Source organism: Natator depressus, chromosome 2 (assembly GCF_965152275.1).
Source record: "Natator depressus isolate rNatDep1 chromosome 2, rNatDep2.hap1, whole genome shotgun sequence".
NCBI lineage: Eukaryota > Metazoa > Chordata > Testudines > Cheloniidae > Natator > Natator depressus.
The window spans coordinates 211,970,765-211,988,676 of record NC_134235.1 but is presented as its reverse complement, the minus strand read 5'-3'; the positions used below and the strand labels follow the sequence as shown (position 1 = coordinate 211,988,676).

Sequence of the window (17,912 nt, the reverse complement as noted above, 5' to 3'; positions counted from 1 at the left end):
ACATCTCATGGCTGCTCGGCAGAAGATGGCACAGTACGACTGCTAGCCATCCTCATCTCTTGCCTGCCTGGCAGAAGATGGCACAGTACGATTGCTAGCCATCGTCATCTCTTGCCTGCCCGGCAGAAGATGGCACAATACGATTGCTAGCCATCGTCATCTCTTGCCTGCCCGGCAGAAGATGGTACAATACGATTGCTAGCCATCGTCATCTCTTGCCTGCCCGGCAGAAGATGGTACAATACGACTGCTAGCAATCCGTATTGCCTGCCTGCTCACCATTAGACGGTTCAATACGACTGACTGCAGGACTAAAGAGAATGACCTGGTCAAGTCACCAAAAATTTAGTCCCTGCGCCCATGTCTGCCCAGGCGCTCCCAGCCGACGTGGCCAGGAGCACCTCGGACATGACGAGGACGGGTACCAGTCATACTGCACCGTCTGCTGCCAGAAGGCAATGGGTTGCTGCTACTGTGTAGCAATGCCGTACCGCGTCTGCCAGCACCCAGGAGACATACGGTGACGGTTACCTGAGCGGGCTCCATGCTTGCGGTGGTATGGCGTCCGCACAGGTAACTCAGGAAAAAAGGCGCGAAACAATTGTCTGCCCTTGCCTTCACGGAGGGAGGGAGGGAACGGGGGCCGGACAATATGTACCCAGAACCACCCGCGACAATGTTTTAGCCCAATCAGAGTGCTCCATTGGGCTGCTCTGGACAGCACTCTCAACTCAGATGCACGATTGTTTGCCGTTGCTCTGACGCAGGGAGGGGCGACTGAGGACACGGCTTACAAGGGTAGAGTTCACGGAGGGTTCCAATAAGAAATGGTGCACCTAAGTTATTGTTCTTATTGGAACAAGGAGGTTAGCCTGGCCTCTGATTGATACATGGCTAGATCTACCTCGCTGCACCTTCTCTGTGCGTGACTGCAGTGTGACCTAGAGGAATGATTCCCCTAGACAGGGGAGGAGGCAAATGAGTACAAACAAATCTGGTCTATTTCTTGTTTTGATCCACTCCATCTATCTTTTACATCTTTGGCTGGCAGCAGACGGTGCAGAAGGACATATTGCCTGCCTGCTCACCATAAGACGGTTCAATAGGACTGACTGCCGGACTAAAAAAAATGACCTGGTCAAGTCACTAAAAATTTAGTCCCTGCGCCCATGTCTGCCCAGGCGCTCCTGATCACACAGGCGACCAGGAGTACCTCGGACATGACGAGGACGGCTACCAGTCGTATTGTACCGTCTGCTGCCACAAGGCAATGGGTTGCTGCTACTGTGTAGCAATGCCGTGCCACGTCTGCCAGAACCCAGGAGACATACGGTGACGGTTACCTGAGCGGGCTCCATGCTTGCGGTGGTATGGCGTCCGCACAGGTAACTCAGGAAAAAAGGCGCGAAACAATTGTCTGCCCTTGCTTTCACGGAGGGAGGGAGGGAAGGGGGGGACTGACGATATGTACCCAGAACCACCCGCGACAATGTTTCAGCCCCATCAGGCATTGGGATCTCAACCCAGAATTCCAATGGGCAGCGGAGACTGCGGGAACTGTGGGATAGCTACCCACAGTGCAACGCTCCAGAAGTCGACTCTAGCCTCGGTACTGTGGAAGCACTCCGCCGAGTTAATGCACTTAATGCACTTCTGTGGGGACACACACACTCGAATATATAAAACCGATTTCTAAAAAACCGACTTCTATAAATTCGACCTTATTCCGTAGTGTAGACATACCCTTAGATGCTGTTAAAATGGTGTCTTCCCTAAGCACCCCACCCATCACCCATCTACATCTTCCACTACAGCCCAACAGATACTAACAGCCCATCCATAGCCTTCCTTGTAGGCTGCATCAGGATCTCCTGCCTTACCGATATCCTGCCCAGGCTCTCTCCCTCTGTAACAATCCTTTTCTGGGCTCCCTCCCTTCACCCCCATCAGCCTTCCTCCAACTCTGCAATCAATCTCCTCCAATACACTGGTCCACTCCCAAACGCCAAACTCCTGATTCTGAAGCGTGCAAGGAATGTGGGTGTGCCTTCCTCACACCTGCTCCAACTGCTGTGGGTGACCCTGAGGGGAAAATCAAGAACTATTTCTCATAATCAGAAATGTCATACATGGAGCTGCATGAACCTTGGCAGCTACGCCAAAGTGTCAAATATACTCACAATGGTATGGTGGCAATAAAACACTATCAACATTTTTTTTTAAAACATCAGGTGCTAACTCAAGTTTTTAAACCATCAGAGGAGCGAAATTCTGGAACAGTCTTCCAACGGGAGTAGTTGGAGTGGGGCGGGGAGGGGGAGCCTAACTGGCTTCAAGACTGAGTTTGATAAATTTATGATGGACATGATACGATGAGATTGCCTATTAGTAAATATTTCCAACTATCAGAGATGGAACACTAAATGGGGACGGCTCTGAACTACCATAAAGAATTTTTTTCCCCCAGTGTGTGGCTGGTGGGTCTCGCCCACATGCTCGGGGGTTAAACAGATCATCATATCTGGGGCCAGGATGGAATTTTCCCCGAAGTAAGACTGGTACAGACCCTACTGGGGTTTTACCTTCCTCTGCCGTAGGGACACAGGTCGCTTGCTGGCTTGAACTAGAGCAAACAGTAGATTCTCTCTAATTTGAAGTCATTAAATCAAGATTTGAGGACTTCAGTAACTCAGCCAGAGGTTATATGCCTACTACTTGAGTGGGTGTGTGGGTGAGGTTCTATGGCTTGCAATGTGCAAGAGATCAGACAGGATGATCACGCTGGTCCCTTCTGGCCTTAAAGTCTATGAGTTAGCAGCAAAAAAATAGGATCCTTTTAGCAATCTGTTTTGAAGAGTTTTAAATATTTATCTCAGATACAGATGGAAAATTCACATTAAAATGATTGCATGGCTCACAGCTATATGCACAACAGAAAATATTTTTTGTAGTTCTCATTAGAACAGCATCTGTAAATTACTGCTGCTTGAAACAATCAGGTTGTTTAAACAAGTCATGGATAATGGAATTTTTACCATTTAATTGAATCCTTTGCTCCTCTATCTGACTTTTCTAATATGATCTGTTTGTTGGATCTATATCTAAACCTTTCCCGTGACTGAGATCCAAACCCGTCCCCATCCCCAACAAAACAAACAAAGATCTGCTGTTCTTAAGGATAAATTTTCCCCTACAGGTTATTTCTTTATGTTCTGACTAAAGCTCTTCCTTTCACTTCAAAGCAACAGACATATTTTAACAGCTAAGATGAGAGGCTAACAGCTTTCATGCTTAAATGTATGTAATAAATTGCATGTTCAATAACATTATCGCTTTCCATTTTAAAAATACAGTTTTATTGCAGCGCCACTCACCCTTTTTCTCCCTCCAGTTCTTTAAACAGTTGTGCCATATTCTGATCTCAGTTAGACCAGTAAGTCTTACGCAGAATTGAAATTTTCACTAAAAAATAAAGTTTTTAGGCCCTGTTGCAAATCTTCTCAGTGTGATTCAATACAATGTAGTCTTCCTGAATCTGAAGCAGCTCCATTGCCACTGCTCATAGCTATGCCGTGGGAAGCTCATTACAGATTAGAGCACAACTGCTTTCGTCTTGCCAGTTCAAATATTTAATCTAGTTTAAAATAACATGTTGCCTGTGTTTCAGTGCTTAGGAGTCAATTTAAGAGCCCCCACATAACTATTTCAGTCATTTAAAAGCATTCATTTACTATTTAGACAATTCCGGGAACCACTTACTTCCTTCAATGTAGTTGGCAACATCCAACCAGAGGATCAGAGAAAAGCACTTCAGAAACAAGTTATCATCATCTGATTGTATATTCAAAACAAATCTGTTGCATCACCACTCCTATTTACAATGCTACACAATGCTTTACTATCTAATGAATCGACAGTGAAAAGATCCATACCAGGGTGAAGCATTATGGACTATGAAAACAAACACTGGACATGTTCACCAGATGCACTTTTGGAAACAATATGATTGCAATAAAAATTGCCTCACTTTTTCTGTGATGAGATGATACTACTTAGTGCCACTCATATAGCGCCTTAGTTTAAAAATGCATTTTCTGTCAACATACAGCTGCTATCAGTCACAACAACTGAGACACGGCAAAAGAATGCAATCTTTCAGTGTAAGTCACTGGAGTACCCAGGGAAGAGTTTCTTTTTTAGATGCCACAGCCACAGCTCTGTTTTGTAAATCTTAAAAAAAGAATTATTTGGTCACTGGGTAATTTAACCTTTCACAGACTGTCACTTTGTCTGCAGTTGTGTAAACTGTGACTGGCATATGCTCTTCTCCATGTCTCTATTTATGATTTGGGTAGATAGTATGGACTGGTCTGAGCTCCTCCAGACCACTGAACATCGGTGAACCTTATCTCTGGGTTTTCTGTAGCACCCAGCACCATAGTATTCAAGCACATTTTATAACTTCATAATTTTACTAGAAAATATTTTAAAAGATAAAACGTGCTGTTCCTGTATTACGCAGGAGGCTAGACTAGAGATGCCCAAGGAAAATGTACTCAAAAAATTAAGATTTCAGTGATTCAAAAATGAAATATGCTTAAGAAGTCAAGATCAGTTTCTTTACATCATGGCACAGGAATACCCTTGCAAATCATGTGGGATTTGGGCTGCATACTTCCCAATAGGAGTCAGAAGTTAAAACCCAAGAGAACTTTCTGAAAATTTACCCCATACTGTAATTATCTTGAGAACAACATATTTTTGAAGAAGCAACTCAGAAAATAAAACTCTCAGTGTTTGGTGCAAACAAGAATAATACTGATTAGTACATTCTGCCTCTTCCTAGTCTTCGGCTGAATTTAGAGTTTTAAAAACAGATGGCAAGAAATTTCAGTGACTGTAAAGGTCCTCTGGGTTTGATATTCACCTGTCTCTTTTCAACAGTAATGTTTATCAGCACCATAAAAAGTAATAGAAGCTCATATTTCCCTCAATTAATACCTACTAGCATCTGCAAACTGATATGTCCCCATACTATTACTACTATTGCACTTGACCTTGATATCGTGAAAAAGAATATGATTATGATAATAAGCCAATTATTTTTATACAATAGAGCAATCAAAAAGATCACCACTCCCTCCTGTTCTCATGACAATAAATGAACAGTCGGTCTTCATTTCATTGTCAGTTGCTCCCATGCAATCAGCATTACAATATTACTAGGTTTTCGTTGTTCATTTCTAAAATAAAATAAAGTAAGATGGAGTACAAAAAGCATTAAAAGGTCTAAGTTTGAGAGTATTTGCAGGAATATTTGGTACATGTGTTTTATGAAGGTTAGGATAAATTCTTCTTTCTGGTACAAATGCCTATTTTTACTGAAAAATAGGTTGTTTTAATGCAACAATCTAGATTTGAACAGTAGGTATGTGCCACACACTTGTACATATTTTTCTATATGTGTGAGGGGCAATAAAGGTTTAGCGGTTGTGAATGTGGAACAGCTGAAGAATAGGCTTATAATCACAAACACAAGCCAGTGATACCTACATATCATCATATATTCTGCACATGCAAAATATTTTACAGAAACACAATTATTGGAATGTTTGACAGGGTTTTCAAATGATCATAGATTATAAATCAGAAGATTATAGATAGACTTGGCAGAATTCCATTTTATTTTATTTTATTTTGACTATTAACATCCATTTTTATTTTTATAATTTTAACTGTATTTATTTTTACAGTTATGGAAATTAGGTGAGGGGTTGGGTTGGAGTTAAGACAGTGCTGACAGTGGAGCTGCAGGGGGCTCTCTGCTTGGCCAAGGGGCCCCAGACACCCAGACGCAAGGTACAGGGCAAGTTGCGATCCTGAGCAGAGACCCTGAGCAGGGGTGGGAGGAGAAGGAGCAGCCCCCAGCCATGAGGGAAGACACCTAACTGCGAAACAGTTCCTGCCCCAGGATGGCTCCCACACTCCAGACTGGTGAGTGAATGGGGCTGTGATCGCAGAGCTGCAGAGAGCCTCCTGCATGGCTGGTGATGGAGACACTCAGCAGTGGGGTGGCCTCCTGCATATCTGGAGGCTTGTCATCCTCCTTGTGACCCCAGTCGTGGATCTCTGCTGTGCCCCACCAGTGCCACAGCTTGCCCTGCACCTGGCGCCTCTAGGGATCCAGTCTCTCCGGCCCTGCAGCAGGGCAGGGAGCCGGCTGTTGTTCCACTGTCACAACCCCACTCTCCCACTCCCATGACAGCAGTGCTGCAGAGGCCTCCCCACACCACTGCAGAGACAGTGAGACCCAATCCCTGCAAGCACAAGTTGCTGGGGGATGCTGCACGCACACCAATGGATATTTTTTCCCACCCATTTCAGTGTGTTAGCTGACATCAGCAATGACTGACATCTATTGATTTAAAGCAAATCCTGACAAGCCTAATTATAAGCCATAACAATCATCTTGCCTGACAATCCCCATCATAAAAGCTACAAAATCTTATCCAATAATTCCTGCATCAAGTCGCATATTGGTTTAATTTTTATTATTGGGTATATTTCTTGTAGCCTGCTGCCTATAAAGAACAGGTACCTAAGCTACCATGAGTGCAACTTTGCCAGGCTCAGTGGGGGAAAAAAATGCAAACTGACAAATACAGAACAAACCTAATAATGACTTGAATAGTTTCTCCACATACAATATCATGGACTTTAAGATCTGTTATCCTGAGCAGAAATTGGGTCCCATTAAAAAACCCATGCCCCAACTTCACATCTCTAGCCCTGCAGGGTGATAAGATAATGAACTTTAAAGCCATGATATTTTTAAGTATGAAGAACTGTCACTGGGCCAGAGATTAATCTTGCCCACTGGGCCATGGGTATGGGCAATTTGGGGTAGAAATTCCACATGATGGGGGAAAGAAGAGGGAAACATTTATGTGGCAATTTATTTTTTATTTAAATGGCAGCTTTTTAAAGCAGCTGAGGATTTCTAGTGTTAGAATAAGTCTCTGGAAGATGGTTAATGGGCAAGTGATGCAGGCATACGTATGTGATGAATTGCATAGCCATGTGATCAATTCTGGGGTTAAGACAACTCAAATGCACAATGGTAAATTAGCTATTTGTCCTCTGGGGCAGGTCTCTCCTAATCATCAGACATATGGAGCAAAACCATAAACCTGAAAGACTCTGAAGTTCCAAGTTTAATTGACACACCAATTTAAACTTGTCCTACTCCTTGCAACAATCACATTATGTCACTTCCTTTACCCCCTACATAAGGATTGGATTATGCAAAGCAGCGTTCACAGGTATAGTTACAGTCCTACCAGTTAAGAACAGGTTCTTGCTACTACAACTCAAAAATATTTAGATTTTTCAGGACATGATCTGAAAGTTATAAAACTAATATTCCATATAGATCTGTTCCATTAAAAAAAAAAGAGAGAGCGATAACTACCTTTTCATCATAGGAAGATTCCATTCTCCAGTGCTGAGCAGCTGTGATACACTGTGTCACTATTCCATTGCATGGTGGGACAGAAGTACACGAGCAAGAAGTCAGCCAACCCCAGGGTAACAATTTCAGCAACAACCTGTAAATGAAAAGATAAATAGAAAAGGCAAGATTTTAACAAGATACCTTCAAAAGTTCCTCCTGATTATTCACTAAAACAAAAGGGTATTCAGCCTATTGGTATAGAATGGTGACTCTCAATGTAAATCATGCACAGCCCAATAATTAATTTAGCTTTTTGAATCAATATTCCCAACATATGTGCATAAGCAAGTTTTAAGGCTCATTTTGCCCTGTATGCTTCAGGACACTATGTAATTCTCCTGAATGACTTAGGATTTAAGCTTGCATAGCATAATAATGCCTGGGAGGCCATTCCACCCATTTTTGATTGTTTGTGTGAAAAATTGCCGCCAGACATCTGTTTTGAACCTTTTATTCTCCTCTTTTTTTCTTATGCCATCTGATCACATTATTTGCATTAGCCTGAAAGTTCTAATTTAAATTGACATTCGTCTGAATCATGTTCTGATCCGATCCCATATTTTTCAAGATAAATTGAAGCAGACTTTTGCTTTTTCAGTCTGCATTTATATATTTTGTTTTAAATAAAGAGATCCATCATCTCTTCTCCTTCCTTAACTACCCCCAAATAAATTAGCACAAAGCCTTTCCTGTTGCTAAATATTAATAAAGTCTCACATGCAGATGGGAGAAACACAATCCATATAACCAACCACTACAAACTTAACCCAGCACATATTAGGTACAGAGTATCAGTAAAAAGGAATGAGCAGAAGTGCAATGGTAACCTGATCCTGCATTTATATGGGGCAGCTGTGAGAGCACCAAGTTACTCCTAGCTAGGAACAGTAGCCAAGACAAAGAGGGAAAAGTATACCTATATGCCTCATATATTTGCTAACATTCTCCTCAGCCCCATCCCCTCTGGGACACACTGATGGAACCTGGCCTGATCTCCCCTGCTGAAGATTCTCCCAACATGAGAGAGCCCACAACGTGTGTATCTCACGCTTATGCCACTCTTGCCCATAGCACCCACCGATGAGGGAAGGCATCCAGGGTTGGAAGATAGCTATCCTCAGCAGGAACCATGCACCAAATGGCACAGATTACAGTAAAAACAAAAGGAGTACTTGTGGCACCTTAGAGACTAACAAATTTATTTGAGCATAAGCTTTCGTGAGCTGTAGCTCTCTTGTTAGTCTCTAAGGTGCCACAAGTACTCCTTTTCTTTTTGCGGATACAGACTAACACGGCTGCTACTCTGAAACCACAGATTACAGTACATCTCACTCTGCTCTAATCCTATGATGGGTCCATCTTAGAATCAGGAAGCCATAACCACCTCCCTGGGTGCCCCAAATCTCTGCTACATCAAGCAAATCTCTGCCTCAACAGAGAATCTGGTCCTGTACTTCCTCAAAAGTGTCTATCCTCAACCCATATCTCACCTCTGTTTTAGCCTGTACTCTTGAAAGTAAAAGAGTGGATATGCCAGGAGCAGAAAAATTGCTTCAGCTCAGTGTAGAGAAGCTTAGTTTAGCCTAAAGCTCAACCTTATTTATGCCAATAAGTAGCTTCTTGTCACACTTATGTTGGAGAGTTTCAATCTTACATTCCCTGCTGTACACTTTGCAAGGTCTTGCAGGAGGAAGGCATGGCTCTTCTTGCCGTGCCTCCATTATGCCCTTGTGTCATAAATATAAAGGGAAGGGTAAACCCCTTGAAAATCCCTCCTGGCCAGAGAAAAAATCCTCTCACCTATAAAGGGTTAAGAAGCTAAAGGTAACCTCGCTGGCACCTGACCAAAATGACCAATGAGGAGACAAGATACTTTCAAAAGCTGGGAGGAGGAAGAGAAACAAAGGGTGTGTCTGTCTATATGCTGCTTTTGCCGGGGATAGACCAGGAATGGAGTCTTAGAACTTTTAGTAAGTAATCTAGCTAGGTATGCGTTAGATTATGATTTCTTTAAATGACTGAGAAAAGAATTGTGCTGAATAGAATGACTATTTCTGTCTGTGTGTCTTTTTTGTAACTTAAGGTTTTGCCTAGAGGGATTCTCTTATGTTTTGAATCTAATTACCCTGTAAGGTATCTACCATCCTGATTTTACAGGGGCGATTCCTTTACTTCTATTTACTTCTATTTCTATTAAAAGTCTTCTTGTAAGAAAACTGAATGCTTTTTTCATTGTTCTCAGATCCAAGGGTTTGGGTCTGTGGTCACCTATGCAAATTGGTGAGGATTTTTACCAAACCTTTCCCAGGAAGTGGGGTGCAAGGGTTGGGAGGATTTGGGGGGGAAAGACGTGTCCAAACTACGTTTCCCAGTAAACCCAGTTAGAGTTTGGTGGTGGCAGTGGATATTCCAAGGACAAAGGATAAAATTAATTTGTACCTTGGGGAAGTTTTAAAAGTAAAAAGTAAAAGTAAGCTTAGGAGGTTTTCATGCAGGTCCCCACATCTATACCCTAGAGTTCAGAGTGGGGGAGGAACCTTGACACCTTGTCTTGAGAAGGAACCATTATTCATCTTGATTCTTGGCACTCACCAGTGCCATGGGGAAAATACAGGGTGCTGAAGTCTTTACCTTAACAGATGTGCTTTTTTTTTTTTTTAATACTTCCATGATCTTCCTGCACCCAAGAATCTAAATTAACCTCAAAATGGTTCAAATCTCATTTGTCACCTCTTCTTGAAGTTAAAGTCACTCACATTTTCTTAATGATGTTCCAGTAAATTTCCAATTTTTTCCCCACACTCATCTTGTGGCATGACATGAAAAAAAAGTCACTGGCACTAGCAGTTACAGTACTGTTACACCTACTTAAAACGTTTTGCCTGTAGGTCAGATCACCGAATGACTCTACTAATAAACTAGCACACCCAAGAGTTTAGAACCATTTCTTTAGTATTTTGAGTTAGCCTTCCACTGAACTATTCCTCAGTGTGAAAGAACGTATTGCATAAAAATCGTCCTTCCAAAATGACTTTAAAGGTTTGCATAACAAGTTACATTTAAGATGAAGGAGACTCATGATGCTATCAGTAAACAGTGTCAGCCTGTGCATTAGTAGCTGAAGACAAGAGGTCCATCATAAGAGGGCATGCTTTTAAAGCCCAGAAATCCACATCGTGTTGTGGCATATTTGGCTTTATTGGCCTGTGATATGAATTAGGTGCACCCATTCTGCATTAGATATGTTACGTGAGTTTAAATGAAGAGTCTGAACTCCGATTTTCCCTTTGGACTGACTATTATAATTTAGGATGTTTCAAAATGTAACATTTTGGTTTAGCTAAACTTTAGAGCAGAGGTTACCAATCTATGGGGCACGCTCCGCTAGGAGGATGCAGAGGAACACTTGGGGGAGTGTGGCTGGAGCCTGGGCCAGCCCCCACAGGGGCAGGGAGAGAGCGCCACCCTGCCCCAGCTGCCAATCCCACTCCCCAGGCTCCACTTCTGGTCAGGGCTGCCAACCTCGCACTCGGGGCGCCGGCCTCTGGCCTAGGCTCCGCTCCCACTCCCTTACCCCTGTCTGCGTCCTCCCCTCCCAGAGGTATGACCTGTCTCCTGGCCCTGGCTCCGGCTCTGGGGTGGGGGTAGGTGGGTGCAGACAGGAGTAATGGGGGGCAGGAGGTAAAAAGTTTGGGCACTACTGCTGTAGAGGGTCAATATCTGTCATTGAGATAATTTATAATGCACTCATTCAAACTATGCAGTTATTCAAATGAGACAGTAAAAACCCCTAGCCCAAATTTATGGGTCATTGCTTAAATAGGCACTGGTCCAGAAAAGGGACTGATCTCAATGGGACTCTGTGTGGATGCAACGGTATGCCCACACAGATCCCCTTGAATCAGCAATTAGTCAATTTTGCAATCTCTATTCCTATCAGTAAGTCACACAGATCGTGGAAGTCAGAAAAAAAAAAAAGGCAACAAAAACTCTGCAAAAGCATATCTACTACTTAATCCACAAGTTATCAAACATATTGTGACATTCTGATAAGTAAGCTGGAGAAATGTGGGGTTGGCAGAATTACCATTAAGAGTCCTTAATTCTGTAGCACAGTAACATGATCAAATCTACAGGAGGCATTATGGCTTACGGTATCAATGGAAATGTGTATTTAATAAAATATGCATATTCATACATAGCTGCCAGGTTTTGTAGAGCTCCATGTGTGGTGTTTCATACAAATTATGTAATTAAATAATGTGCATATTTGTAATGCATTTCCACATACCCATAAGCTTCAATTTTTGGTCAACACACCTCGCCCCAAGTAGTGATGGGGGTAGAGCCTGGAACTGCACAAAACTTGGCAGCTGAGGCTGGGATAGGAAGGAGTCTAGTAGGCTGCTACGATACAAATGAGGGTCAGGAATTCAGGAGGATAGGTGCTAGATGGATGGATGGATAGGTGCTAGACAACGCTAGCTGGAATGCCTGGGGTGCTGAGTAGATGAAAGGGGTGGTGAAGAGAGTCAAACTGTTGAGAGCTGACTGAATAGCAGGGTGGGAAGCTTCGGCTGAATGGGGTATCTACATGCACTTGGGAGGGTACTATTTAAGGAGGTTGGGGTTAAGCTGGAGGCTGAAGAGCTTTCTTAGGGGGCAGAGTATCTGTGGCAGGGTATCTATGAGGGAGTTGAACAGCTGTGGAAAAGCCTAGGTTTGAGGGAGCTGGCTCTCTTGTGGCAAGAGGGGAGCAGGGGCTGGGGGAGCCTAACACAAGCACTGGGCCCCTCACCTCTTCTGCCATTGCTGTTGCTCCTTCCGTACTATGATCCAGCAGGAGAGCAGATTTCTTTCTTTGACAGGGTAACTGGTTTAGTGGATGGGGAGAATAAGGTGGACATAATATACTTGGACTTCAACAAGGCTTTTGACACAGTCTCATGACATTCTGATAAGTAAGCTGGAGAAATGTGGGGTTGGCAGAATTACCATTAAGTGGACACATAATTGGTTAAACAACCACAAAAAGTAACTCTTAATGGAATGATGTCAGATTGGAAGGAATTGGGGTTCCACAGGGATCTGTTCTGGGTATGGTGTTGGTTAATGTCTTGGATGTAGAAAGAGAGCATACTGATCAAATTTGTAAATGACACAAAGCTAGGGGGGACTGCAAACACTTTGGAGGATAGAGATAAAATTCAGAGGGATCTTGATAAATTGGAGAACTGAGCTATAGACCACAAAATGAAATTCAACAAAAACAAAGGTAAGGTGCTACACTTAGGGAAGAAAAGCCAAATGCATACATACAGAATGGGGAATAACTGGCTTGGCAGCAGCACTGCTGAGAAGAATCTGGGAGTTGTAGTGGATCACCACATCAACATGAGTCAGCAATGCAATGCTGTTGCAAAAAAAGCAAATGCAATTTTAGGTTGTATTAACAGAGACATAGCATGTAAGTCACGGGAGGTGATAGTACTGCTCTTCTCTGTGCTGGTTAGGTCTCAGATGGAGTACTGTGCCCAATTTTGGTCACTAATGTATAGAAAGGATGTAGAGAAACTGGAAATGATCCAGAGGCAAGCAATAAAGATGATCAAAGGGATGGAATGCAAGCCACATGAGCAAAGGCTGAAGGAACTGGGTATGTTTAGTTTGGAAAAGAGGAGATTAAAGGGTGACATAATAGTGGTCTTCAAATACCTGAAAGGCTGACATAAAAAAGCTGGAGAAAAATTGTTCTCTCTTGCCATAGAGGGCAGGACAAGAGGCAATAGATTCAAAGAGCATAGCAAATTTAGATTAAATCTCGGAAAAACTCCCTAACTGTAAGAGCAGTAGGACAAGGGAACAGACTGCCTCGGGAGGTCATGGAAGCGCCTTCACTGGAGGTTTTCAAATGGAGGCTGGATAGGCTTCTGTCTTGGGTGGTTTATACACAACAAATCCTGCATCTCGGCACAGGGTTAGACTAGGTGACCCTTGTTGCTGATTTTACCACAATTTTTCATCCATTCCTGCTGGTGATGAATGCAAACTTCTCAGAGTAGAAACTCCAGATGACTGGTTATATTCCATGGGCAGGGTATACATATTAGGGCAGCCACTGCAGCTCACAAGTCCCCTCCATTCAAAGATGTGCTGGACAGCCACCAAACATCTAAAAATCTCCTTTCTATTTAGAGATGTCTGTCCTCCACTGGCCTGTAACAGAAGTTCACACTTCCACTCAGGGAATCCCAGAACAACAATATACTCCCGAGCTTTCCGTGCCTGAAAGGATTGAAAAACCATAGCTAGTAAGAGGACCTTTCATATGAACATCTCTTCCCTCCATGGAAAATATGGTAGGCATTTAATTTTAATTTAATTTCATCTGCATATCTTACCATGATGTGCAATAGCTTTTGAGTGGTGCTACAAAGGATGTCTGAACTAGTCAGTGTATGTGTGAGAATAAAATAAAGCCCATTGATAAAAAGATTGACCTGTGATTGAAGCAGTCCCTATGAAAGAAAAGAAAGGTAATTTTTTTTTATTATGGTAAGACAATAATGTGTTCTTTCATTTTCCTTTCAAGGCCATTCCACCTCCACAAGGCACACAAAGGAAAAAAGAGCCCGGGGGAGCAGACCAGGGAAGGAGAAAGAGTCCAAAGTGAGTTGATGGGAGATATTCTTGAGAAAGCCACTCAGCAAGTTGAGTACAAAAAAGATAAGGATGCAAGAAAGGAGGAAGAGAGAGGGGGGCATTGCACAGTGCGAGGAGAAATTGGCATCACCATTTGTAGCAGGACAGCAGGTTGAAGAAGAAAGAGAGGACAGCAGAAGAAGCTTTTTCAGCAGTTACTTTTGCACCTATCCAAGAGACTGCAGGCTCCAGCCCCAGCTTCATCAGCACCCTCAACTCCTTCTCCAGCTCCACCCTGAATTCCCTCCATGCTACTGTGTCCTACAGACTACGCAGTCTTTGGACATTTCAGGGGTTGGCTGGACCATGTCACAGGGAATGAATACTAGAACAGGGAACAGTCAAATGTACCTTGTGCATTCCTGCACTCAGTCCACTTGCAGACTGCATGCACAAAATGCACTAGGAAGGCCAAGGAGAACCGAGGAACAGGAGACACGCAGAAATAGTTAACTGTGTCTGCTCTGAACTTGGTTACTGTGTTGTAGGTTTGGATGGCAGCTTGTCTGCCTTCCAGGTTTTTAAATACATGTTTAAAATAAAGTGTTGAATTTGGCAAGTTTCTTTAGCAAGTTTTATATGTATGAAGTAGAACTTAATCACAGTAATCCATTAGCTGTGGTCTGAAGTACAGTGAGCAACATATTGTGTGTAGAGGTACATTAAGTGTTTACAAAACTCATAAGATAGAATACAAATTATTTAACTCATTAAAAACATGTTCCACAGCTGCCCCACATCCAGAAACAGCACAATTACAAATACTATTTCATTGCCCCTTGTCCATGGGAATGTCCAAACCTAGTATGTGGGTGCACAAGGCATCCAGTAATGACAGGTGCACTTTCTGGCTGTGTGTACCAGCACAGCAATCCAGAAGTCTCTTGAGAAAAGATGAAAAAGTTCTCCTTTGTCCTCACAGACACTGTACAGAACACAGCAGGCCACAATAATGTGGATAGCATTAACAGCATTGGCATCCAAATGGTTCCAAAGGCAGCACCACCAGGATTTCAATCTACCAAATGCATGTTCCACCACCATTCTAGGGCTATAGGGTGTGTAGCCGAGGACCTTTTGCTAGGTTGTCTGAAATCAGGGTACAGTTTCATAAGCCTCTGTAGCCAGCCAGGACCTGCATGCTGTTTATGTACTCATGTGTCTTGTTGAGCAAGTGAGTCCCATCAATGGCCCTGGCACAGTTTCGAAAACCCATTCTCTCAAACCCAACAGTCATTTCAGGAACATTTTTAATGCCCACCATCTCTGGGTAAATCACCATCCTGATCACCTCACAAACCTCCACCATAACACTCCCACAACGGAGCTGTCTGGGAAAGCTGGCTTCTAGATTACTATAATGACCCGCTTCTGGACAAGCACAGTTTCCCTGAGTATCCTGGAGCTGGCAGCAAGCTGATCACAAACCTCCAGGAACATCTGCTTCTTCCATGCAAAAGTTCTGGTGCCAGTGTTGGTCGTCCCAGGTTCTCATGACAATGAGATCCCACCAGTCTGTGCTTGTTGCCCTTCTCCAGAAGCAGTGGTCTTCTTACAGTAAATGTGCAGTTCTGGCAACAGGCCTGAGCAGCATCAGCTGGATCACAGCTGCCACATCAGCACCCTCATTCAAGAGGTGCCTTTAATCGATCAAATACCACGGATGGAACATCCAGCAGCATCTCACAAATGCTCTGCCTAGTTTGCGAAGTACGAGTAAAACTGAGCTAGAGAAGTTCTTCCTCCAGGCTGGAATCCATGTTGCTGATTCTGGCTGCCAGGCATGTATGAACCCAAAAATGGCTTGGCTGAATGAAATAGCCGGATCAAACCATTCAAATCCCTCCTAGTCGAGTCCTGAAGAATGGACAGACAAGTTCTCCCACAATCTACTATGAATCAGACCCTACAGTAGCTACAACTGGAAGAGGTGCTAGGAACCCTACGATACACCCCCAGAAGCAGAAGCTCTGACTCGAGTCTGGCTAGCACAATATGGACACATGGGCATGATTGAGAAGCCTGAGTTTACAATGCAACGTGCACACTCATGTGCAGGCTTTGCAACACCGAGTCTGCAAGCATGGGTCCCACAAACCCAGGTTTACTATGCTATGAGGACACAGCCAGAGACCTCCAGTAGCCACTAACCATATTCCGGCAGCCTGGTGTGAATTCGTGATGTCTCAGCTAGACTGTGGAAAGGCATGATAAGGCTACCAAATGTGTGTCACAAAATCAGTGACACTTGACAGCTGCTATCAGGTGCTAGGTTTGTACATTACAACAGTATGAGTACTACTAAGTAAAACCCCTCATGGACAGCTGTAACTACACATTCAGTACCCCCTTCTTATATCTGAGTATACCAACCATTTAAAGTAAATATCCCAGTGGATAGTGTTGAAGAGTTGATTTTAAAAAAAATACTATTTTTGAGTAATAGGTACAGAGGAAAGGTCAGAGATGACAAATCTCTATTATGTTTGCCCTCAACACTGTAAAATTACAAATTAAATTTAAGCCAAATTTGACCAAGAAAATTTACTGTGGGGTTGATATTTCACATGCCAAGTTTCAGCTTGAAGCAAGTTTTTATAAACCTGGAGAATGGAGTTTATAATAAAATGCTGACAAGCCTTAACTACAGCAATCCTAAAGGGTTCAGCTGGATGATGGATCGACTATTCTTGACATTTACAAATAAAGCTAAATAGATGAATTTAACATTTAAAAATCAAATACAGTTCATGGTCAATAACTACTTCTTTTCATGGGCTTTTTCCATCCCCAATAAACATGGGATTCTGTGGAGCAAACAAAACATCAAAGGCCAAGGATCTGACTCTTCCTAAGATCCCTCTGCACAGCTTCAACATTCAGCCTTCTGACAAATACTTCATTTTTAGGCCTCAAATGAGAGTAGAATTTAAAAGTGGAGAATCTCTCTTTTTGCACAAACCAATAAGTCAAAATTGTGTTTCCGTTACCCACTTGCAACACCATTAATGTCATTGGGGCTGCACAGTTAAGATGTAAAGCAGATTTGGGTCACTTTAAAAAAATAACTTAAAGTTCTTGGTTCATGGAAAGAACAAATGGAGAGAGTCAATTAAAGGGAAGAGAGCTAGTTCGGAACACCACCAATGATCAATGGCTCCTCTAACAGAGCATTCAGTCTAAACAGGAGCCTCAAACCCAATGGCATGTTACTTACTGTAGTATTATCATTTAGATAAAGAATCTTCAATCATGTTGAAATTAGAATGACAGGAGCAAACAAACAAAACAGCTTTAAATATGTCTCAATTTATTATTCTAACAGACAAATGATCCCTAAGAGAAGCCAGCTTTCCACAGAGGGACCTAAACAGATCATTCTCTGACCGATACAACAACCTCAGAGTCACTAAAAGAAGAAAGCCCAGAAAACAAACTAATTAAGGGAAAAAACATCTTGAAAGTATCATCCTTCTAGTCACAGGGGGCCAAGTTTCCTCTCTTGTGGAGTAAAGTACTACTCAGAGTGGGTAAAGGTGGCAGAATCCAGCCCTCTTCCTATCCTACCCATTGAGTCTTGATATACTGCCAATCAACCTATACATGATGAGAATTAAGGTGACCAGATGTCCCGATTTTATACGGACAGTCCAGATATTTGGGGCTTTTTCTTCTATAGGTGCCTATTACTCCCCAC

The 17,912-nt window shown here is 42.9% G+C and overlaps 1 protein-coding gene across 1 annotated transcript in view; it reads right to left on the bottom strand.

Annotated features, from left to right (window-relative positions):
• THSD7A (thrombospondin type 1 domain containing 7A) overlaps nt 1-17,912 on the bottom strand; it is a 496,216-nt gene that overhangs the window by 393,761 nt on the left and 84,543 nt on the right. The window contains exon 2 of the mRNA XM_074945848.1: nt 7,472-7,607. The gene's annotated coding sequence lies outside the window, so the exon portion shown is untranslated. The remainder of the gene's footprint in view (nt 1-7,471; nt 7,608-17,912) is intronic.